This window comes from Symsagittifera roscoffensis, chromosome 5 (genome assembly GCF_963678635.1).
Source record: "Symsagittifera roscoffensis chromosome 5, txSymRosc1.1, whole genome shotgun sequence".
Lineage (NCBI taxonomy): Eukaryota > Metazoa > Xenacoelomorpha > Acoela > Convolutidae > Symsagittifera > Symsagittifera roscoffensis.
The window spans coordinates 58,341,476-58,349,964 of record NC_087066.1 but is presented as its reverse complement, the minus strand read 5'-3'; positions in this window follow the sequence as shown (position 1 = coordinate 58,349,964).

Genomic DNA, 8,489 nt, shown 5'->3' with positions numbered 1-8,489 from the left:
TTTTAAATTGTAGAAAAAATTTAGAAGGTCCAAAATATCGTATCAAAGCATTTTTACACGTTTTTTGGATTCTGAAAAAAACTTGTGGTGAGAAAATGCTGAGAAAAATGTGCCGTTCGACCAGAAAGCTCTGCAATTTTAATCAAAAATGTAGAACACGATACACGAGATACGGAACTTCAGAGCTTTATTCATCGAAAGAACTGATAAATGAAGAATAACAGAAAAAGTAAAGGTTTCTTAGAGTTTTTTGGTTGCCCTTGTCATGGCACGTGACAACTTTTTGTTTAGCGACAACTGATAGACTGCGAAATTCAGAACGACAAGTTTCACTGACAGAGATTTGACTGGACAAACTGAGAAGCAGAAACTCAGAATTTGCGAACGAGTGGTTTCGAGAGAAAAGAAGCCTTCCGAGACGTACCGATCGGGCAGAGCTGAGTTTAATGAGATAACCCTTCCCGTAAGCGAAGAGGACGCTTATTCAATGAAGATCAGCGACCAAGAAATGTCTGTCAATGAAATCGGGACTGGAGCTGCATTAAATTATCTTTAACTTAAAAAACAACATTTTGTTTCAGTCACCGATCATGAGGAGCCAGAAGTTAGAAAAATTAGATCCATCCTCGAGGGATAAATTTTTTTCCCATCTGAAGAAAACTAATAGCAAAGTTATTATCAGTCATGTTGTTAAGAGTGACCTCGTGGTCTGGGGATACCGAGACCCAACCATGAGTTCACGGTTACCAGCATGTTACTAGTTAGTTTGCATAGTTCGGTCGCTAGTCTTTGAACTAGACTGTGACATATACTTGTCGACCCAATCTGACCTTGACAGCAATCAAAGATTGCTCTAAATTGGCTTTTGTAGAGACGTTGAAAATCAAGTGACAATTTATTCTGACGCTAGCCAAACGTTATAGTGTTAATTTATGCTCGCCGTCGTTATGTACTTTTGTGGCGTATGCTACAACAATGCTTGACCTTTTTGCTATTGAGGCTTTTAGGGAACAGTTATTTGCTATTGAAAAACTTTGTTGTATAATTTTTGTTAAATAACTTAATTTCAGGTAGAAAAATTATAATAATAATAAAAAAGTTTCAGAGTTCAACAATAGACCCTTCCTCGTCTTCTTCACTGCCGGGAATGTTATTTCCCTCCTGATTGGTAAATTAAATGAAGTAACAATAGTAACTGCACAATTTTAACGTCTCGAAAAGCTTCGTTACTCTCGGAATTGCTCGTTAGCAAAACCTAAGTTTCCTCTTTTTAGTTGATTTTCTAGTGTAACCTCTGTCAGTGAAGTTTTCGTACTGAATTTCGCTGTACTTCAGTTATCGCATGATTTTGATGGAACAGTGGAGGTATTTGTTGGAATCTCTAATTCAATTCAGCAATGAGCGACATTTTTTCAACAGCATAAGGGAGAGCAATTGTTGACTTGAAAGCACATTAAAATCCGATTATGGAAAAAAGTTCAAAAAAGGCATTAGCATTTTCAATGATTGATTTTTAAGATTGTAAGTCGTTGCATTCAATGACTTAAATTATTCTTATTAAATTTTTTTATCATTCATACACTCACGATGCTTGCACTATTCTTGCTATGAAACCAGCAGTACCATGAGGCTTCAAAGGTTAAAATGTTATTGCAAGAAATGTCCCATTTTGATATTTTTCTACTATAATAAGCTTTGTAGTTTTTACACCCCGAAGGGCTTCTAATTGAAATTTTTCTGTTTGTTAAAGTGTATAATGTAAATCGGACTGCCCAAACAAAAAGAAGTCTGTTTTCAGTTTTTATAAAATCAATTATGACTCCATTTTTTTACGTCCTCGCAAATCTTTTTTGTTTCATCAAAATTCGTTTCCTAACTAATTAAGTCCAAGAAGTTTTGCGTCCCTTAAATTTTGATTTGCTGAGTCATTAAATTGTGCGAATCTTTGTCATGCCTGATTTGATCCCACCACACAATAAGTGGGAACTTTATGCTCAGTAGTTTTTTCATTATGCAATCAAAATCAGATATATTATCTTGTCCTATTGAAGCTTTTTTAAGCTTAATTCGAACTGGAAAGTTAAGTTTGATTGTTCTTCTTAAAGTTGACCACCACTGAAATTTGGTTTAAATTACAAACTTAAAAGTCAACTCGCAATGTACTCAGCGCAGCCGTCACGCCAGCTTGTTGCAAGATTACCGACAAAAAGTAGAACTTTAGAGACGGTTCTACTCTCACCGGTGACCTTGAACCGAACTTCTTAGATTTTGAAGAAAAAAAAACGTTTCAGGTTGTCGTTTTTTTTGCGAAATCATAACGAGGCCAAACTGTGCCTTTTGTGAATTGTAAGCGGATTCCGCAACAGGCAAAAATCAGATTTGTCACGGATTCCGCAACACAGCTATTTTTCATTGATCTTTTCTGCTGTTTTGGATTCCACGGACAAATAGCTAAGACAGTGTGTTGCTCAAAATCCTCCAAAACTTTGCCGGAACCAGTTTGTGGAATCCATGAACATCTAATAACCATAATATATGTGTGTTTAGTAAACTTAAGCTGTCGCGGAATCCGCAACTGTAGGTGGAATCCGCAAATTGTAAGCGGATTCCGCAAACTGTAAGCGGATTCCGCAAATTGTAAGCGGATTCCGCATAAAATTGCGGAATCCACTAACATTTGCAAAATCCGTTTACATTTGCGGAATCCGGAACAACTACCTATATTCACTCCTTGCGGAATCCGCAACAAAATCAATGTGCCCACAAATTTACGTTACAGCTATTTGTGCGCGGAATCCACTGAAATTTTGTAATTGGATTCCACTTAATTTTTGGAAAATATTTAAAGATTTGTCTCTGGAATCCACGAAAAAAACAGACACAAAATTGTGCGCCTATCCAGTGCTTAGTTTGGCCTCGTAATGATGTTTATATTACGATTTGTATTTGTTGTGATTTTTTTGCTACGAGTTGTCGGGGTCCCGCTATCAATGCCACTTCATTATGTTTTTCTTTCACTCAACTTTGAAACTCTTTAGTTTTAGGAAGCTCAAAATAATTTCACAGTCCTCACTCCCCAATTGAAACTTCAATAAATTTATTATTTTTATTCTTAAATATGGTTGTCAAATAACACATATCACTACCAACATTGCCATGTGGCTTAACAAGTTTATTCATTTGTTTGTCCTTTTTAATTCTAGAGGCCAAAATCTGTTTCCCTTCAGTGCTTGAGATCCATAAAAAAAATTTGAAAAGGCGCAGCACTCGCCCTGTAGTTTCTTTTGAAATTAATTCATCAAGATTAACAAAAAAACAGTTAGAGCTATTCTAACTATGAGACACGGACAACCAGCATTGCCATATGGTCTCAATTTTTAAACCTTATTTAACTCTACCATAATTTTTTATAACCAAAAACTTCTGTCAATTTTGTTTCGGCTAAATATGTCTTAACGGCAGAGTTGAGAACAAAAAGATGGCTGATGTAGAAAAAAACTGAACGAAATTTAAGAAAAAAAAACTACTGCGTATGACTGCCTAGGAATGAAAATTATTTACAATACAAGCGCTATTTTTCCATTTATTTTCTTTCTAGATTAGCAATCAAGTTTATAATCATTTTAACCCAATCATTCTCAATGCAGCAAAAAAACTAGAAAAATTTTTAAAATTTCAAGAAGATAGCTCAAATCAGGACAACATCCTTATTGATCCGATTGAATTTTACGGTATCTGCAGTTTTGTGAAAAATGCTTAATTTAAAAAAAAGATTTTTTGAAAAACCTTCAGTGCAAAATGAAAAAAAGGCGGCGAGACAATTTACTATGTTTCAAACTACCCTATACCATTCTACCCTATGCCATTATACCCTACATACCAAGCTATCCTATACAAATCTACGTCATGCTAATCTGCCCAATATACGAATTTACCCTGTGTCGATTGGCCGCATAAATAATGAATCTTTCAAAGTTCTAATCAGAATCGGAAAGATAACAGCACGTGTTAATTCACTTGAGTCCAAATTAACAGGTTTTAATCCTCAATTTCCAGGTTTTTTTCCCCAATTTTCCAAATAACGATCAAAATTGAATTGAAAACTACCTCATTATACCAGTTTTCCTTGTAGACTATTTACCAAAATGAGTCAAATTTCTTGGAGTCTATCCCAACAGAATCGGGGAGCCCTTGTAATCGATGGCCACGAGTTTACCAAGAAAAAGGAAAAAAATGGAAATATTCACAGGAAGTGTTCAAGGTGGGCGTCCACTAAATGCAAAATGACAGCAATAACCCGAGATAACGACCTTATTCCCTGTAGATTTGAACACACTAACGAAGTTTTTTCTGGTCGCTGAGATGCAAGGTTTCTCGTGAAAAAAATGAAACAGGACACCAAAACTCAGCAAGTACCAGTCAATAGCATCATTATAGCAAAATGCCTGCAATGTGTGTCCGAAGAAAAGATAATATTCTTAACTCTTCTTTTCCGGTCGGCAATTAATCGAGACCTCAATCGACAGAAGGTATATGAGAGACCCACAGTGCTTCCAATTGTTGACTGACATTTTGAGGTACCGAAGCAACACGATAGCTTTTTTGATAGCGGCATTGAAGATCCAGAAAAGGTGCAAAACTTTTGAAGTCGCGACAAAATCCAGAAATTGATATTACATCGAGATGTTTGGCTGTACGACGGAACATTCAAAATTTGACCTACTCAAAAATGTCAACTTTACACCATCCACATTCAATTCGCTGGTTTTTACTCCTCCGCATTTATGCTCTTTTGCCAATCAAAAGAGAGCACGCATACAGAAATCTACCGAAGGGGGTATCAATCATCACCAAAAACACCAATCCTCACCGCATTCTCCTCGGTTTTGAACGTGCAGCACTAAATGCTTTCGCAAGTCATCATGCCGGAGCGTTGCTCAAAGGCTGCTGATTACAGTTATGCCAAGCGTTCAACCAAAAAAAATCAAAGTGGTCCTGGAACCTGGGCCTGGAACCAAAAAATATTAGATTTTTCACCTTGTAAATAATTATTGGGAAAAATTAAATTATCCAGTTCATTTTGAATTGATTTGTTTTGCTACGCGTTCTTGATAAAGTTAGAGAATATTGTGAGTAATTGCACCATGTTGGCCAACTTGGCATCTTTCAAACCTCCATTTGTCTACAAAAATGGCCTCATGAAAGTGGTACCTAAAAATAGAAATAAATCTGAATAAAAGACGGAACTAAATTATTTTTAGTGTTTGATGTTTTTCGATGTTTCATCAGTTTTTCAATGGTTGTGCCATATTACAGAGCAAAAGCGGTTTAAAAAAATTAAGAACAGTCCTGTTATATCAGAAATTTTATTGAGCTTGTACATTTCAACTCAACTTGGGACAATATCCAGGCCATTTCATATCAGATAATTTTAGTTTTTCTGCATAAAAAAGCAATAATCACAAATTCTCGATAAAAATCCAGAAATTCGCCAAATGCACAAACTTGAAACCTAGAGAGCTTAGCCAATTAAAGTAGAGCTCCCAGAAGTCTGAAGTATCTAAATATATTTTGAGGAGAAACATATTTTTTGGGTCTCAGTTTTCACGCGCCCCTATAAATCTCAATTGTTTGAATACAGCACGATTTTATTTTGTAAAGATAAATGACCACGCGAAAAATTACAGGTTGCAAATCGTTGAAAAATAAAACTGTGTAATTATGAATCAAGTAAAACTATTATTTTGGTCAGTTTTATCAAGTGTAATACAATTATACAACATTCAGAATCACTCGCAAGTAGTTCTTATGACTACTAGACGAAGTGGGAACTAACTATGCCACATTTTTGTTTTTTCATTGCCATTTTTTTTAAATTGTAGAAAAATTAAGAAGGTCCAAAATATCGTATCAAAGCATTTTTACACGTTTTTTGGATTCTGAAAAAAACTTGTGGTGAGAAAATGGTGACAAAAATGTGCCGTTCGACCAGAAAGCTCTGCAATTTTAATCAAAAATGTAGAGCCCGATACACGAGATACGGAACTTCAGAGCGTTATTCATCGAAAGAACTGATAAATGAAGAATAACAGAAAAAGTAAAGGTTTCTTAGAGTTTTTTGGTTGCCCTTGTCATGGCACGTGACAACTTTTTGTTTAGCGACAACTGATAGACTGCGAAATTCAGAACGACAAGTTTCACTGACAGAGTTTGACTGGACAAACTGAGAAGCAGAAACTCAGAATTTGCGAACGAGTGGTCTCGAGAGAAAAGAAGCCTTCCGAGACGTACCGATCGGGCAGAGCTGAGTTTAATGAGATAACCCTTCCCGTAAGCGAAGAGGACGCTTATTCAATGAAGATCAGCGACCAAGAAGTGTCTGTCAATGAAATCGGGACTGGAGCTGTATTAAATTATCTTTAACTTGAAAAACAACATTTTGTTTCAGTCACCGATCATGAGAAGCCAGAAGTTAGAAAAAATAGATCCATCCTCGAGGGATAAAGTATTTTTCTCTATTGAAGAAAACTAATAGCAAAATTAATATCAGTCATGTTTTTAAGAGTGACCTCGTGGTCTGAGGATACCGAGACCCAACCATGAGTGAGTTCACGGTACCAGCATGTTACTAGTTAACTTGCATAGTTCGGTCGCTAGTCTTGTCGACCCTGCTAGTACTTGTCGTCCCAATCTGACCTTGACAGCAATCAAAGATTGCTCTAAATTGGCTTTTGTAGAGACGTTGAAAATCAAGTGACAATTTATTCTGACGCTAGCCAAACGTTATAGTGTTAACTTATGCTCGCTGTCGGTATGCACTTTTGTGGCGTATGCTACAACAATGCTTGAACTTTTTGCTTTTGAGACTTTCAGGGAACGGTTATTTGCTATTGAAAAGAAAAACTTTGTTGCATAATTTTTGTTAAATAACTTAATTTCAGGTAGAAAAACTATAATAAACATAATAAATTTTCAGAGTTCAACAATAGACCCTTCCTCGTCTTCTTCACTGCCGGGAGTGCTATTTCCCTCCTGATTGGTAAGTTAAAGGAAGTAACAATAGTAACTGCACAATTTTAACGTCTCGAAAAGCTTCGTTACTCTCGGAAATGCTCGTTAGCAAAACCTAAGTTTCCTCTTTTTAGTTGATTTTCTAGTGTAACCTCTGTCAGTGAAGTTTTTCGTACTGAATTTCGCTGTACTTCAGTTATCGCATGATTTTGATGGAACAGTGGAGGTATTTGTTGGAATCTCTAATTCAATTCAGCAATGAGCGACATTTTTTCAACAGCATAAGGGAGAGCAATTGTTGACTTGAAAGCACATTAAAAGCCGATTATGGAAAAAAGTTCAAAAAAGGCATTAGCATTTTCAATGATTGATTTTTAAGATTGTAAGTCGTTGCATTCAATGACTTAAATTATTCTTATTAAATTTTTTTATCATTCTGAAAAAATTGCCATCAGCATCATACACTCACGATGCTTGCACTATTCTTGCTATGAAACCAGCAGTACCCTGAGGCTTCAAAGGTTAAAATGTTATTGCAAGAAATTTCCCATTTTGATATTTTTCTACTATAATAAGCTTTGCAGTTTTTACACCCCGAAGGGCTTCTAATTGAAATTTTTCTGTTTGTTAAAGTGTATAATGTAAATCAGACTAAAAAAGCTGCCCAAACAAAAAAGAAGTCTGTTTTCAGTTTTTATAAAATCAATTTTGACTCCATTTTTTTACGTCCTCGCAAATCTTTTTTGTTTCATCAAAATTCATTTCCTAACTAATTAAGTCCAAGAATTTTTGCGTCCCTTGCTTGGTAAAATGTTTTAATTGAACTCCTTAAATTTTGATTTGCTTTAAATTGTGAGTCATTAAATTGTGCGAATCTTTGTCATGCCTGATTTGATCCCACCACACAATAAGTGGGAACTTTGTGCTCAGTAGTTTTTTCATTATGCAATCAAAATCAGATATATTATCTTGCCCTATTGAAACTTTTTTGAGCTTAATTCGAACTGGAAAGTTAAGTTTGATTGTTCTTCTTAAAGTTGACCACCACTGAAATTTGGTTTAAATTACAAACTTAAAAGACAACTCGCAATGTACTCAGCGCAGCCGTCACGCCAGCTTGTTGCAAGATTACCGACAAAAAGTAGAACTTTAGAGACGGTTCTACTCTCACCGGTGACCTTGAACCGAACTTCTTAGATTTTGAAGAAAAAAAAACGTTTCAGGTTGTCGTTTTTTTTTGCGAAATCGTAACGAGGCCAAACTGTGCCTTTTGTGAATTGTAAGCGGATTCCGCAACAGGCAAAAATCAGATTTGTCACGGATTTCGCAACATAGCTACTTTTCTTTGATCTTTTCTGCTGTTTTGGATTCCACGGACAAATAGCTAAGACAGTGTGTTGCTCAAAATCCTCCAAAACTTTGCCGGAACCAGTTTGTGGAATCCACGAACATCTAATAATCATAATATATGTGTGTTT